Below are 1,022 nucleotides of genomic sequence, written 5' to 3' on the forward strand. Positions count from 1 at the left end.
CTTTTTTTTAAATAGTCAGGGGTTTGATGCATATGTATCGATTTAAGTCTTATAGATAAATACTTTCATTAACAAAGATTTGATACATACCAAAAATTGGATTTACACGGACTTGCCCCCCCCCCCCCCCACTTTTCTGTGACAATGTAAAAATTGAATTGAAAACAAGGAAATAAACTGTGAAAAAGTATACCTGCCTTTCCCCCCCCCCAACCCCCAGGATTCTGGAAAGTAACATTTTTCCTTTCTTTTTTATGCTTGTCAAGATTTTTTGGACGAGTCTGCCCCCCCCCCCCTCCCACTTTCAAAAACGATGCTACGTGCCTAAGTTTCAATTCTGATCGATTATCAATACATGTATATAATATAAAGAAATTCGTAAAGAAAATAATTTGACTGTAAAATAACTGAAATAATTAAGTTTCAAGTTCCACGTTTAGAGGGGTTTTAGAATGCCCTTTTACGTTTGTAAAACATAACGTTACTGAGAATTTTGTCAGCTGTGTCGAAAGCTTTGGCGAAATCAAGAATACATGATAAATTTCAAGTATTTGTGTACAAAAATTTCCTTAAAATAAATTATATATGATGATGATATGATATGATGATATAGTAGTATGATGATATTTTAAAATCCAATTTTTATTCAATTACTTAGTAGATCATTTATATTAAATTACTTAGTAGATCGTTGATTTTTCTAAAAATGAATTTAGGAGGCATTGTCAAAGTCCATTTAAAAAATACATAACCATGATAACCGAGCACTGAACTGGTAACACGTATTAAAAGTCTTATATAGATATCTTGAGTTTTATACACACACAAAATCAGTTAAGAATAATTTCGTGAATTGATAGCCAATGTCAGGACAGTCGTTTGACTTCCCTTTGATTCAAACTAGAATATTTATCTATCAATTTTCACATCAGTTTTTCTGCGTCACCTTTCTTCATACGTGAACAAATTAGCGAACGAGCTGTCAATTTCCACGCATGCGCAGAATTTGTTTACAATTTTTC

Source organism: Magallana gigas, chromosome 5 (assembly GCF_963853765.1).
Source record: "Magallana gigas chromosome 5, xbMagGiga1.1, whole genome shotgun sequence".
Classification (NCBI taxonomy): Eukaryota; Metazoa; Mollusca; class Bivalvia; order Ostreida; family Ostreidae; genus Magallana; species Magallana gigas.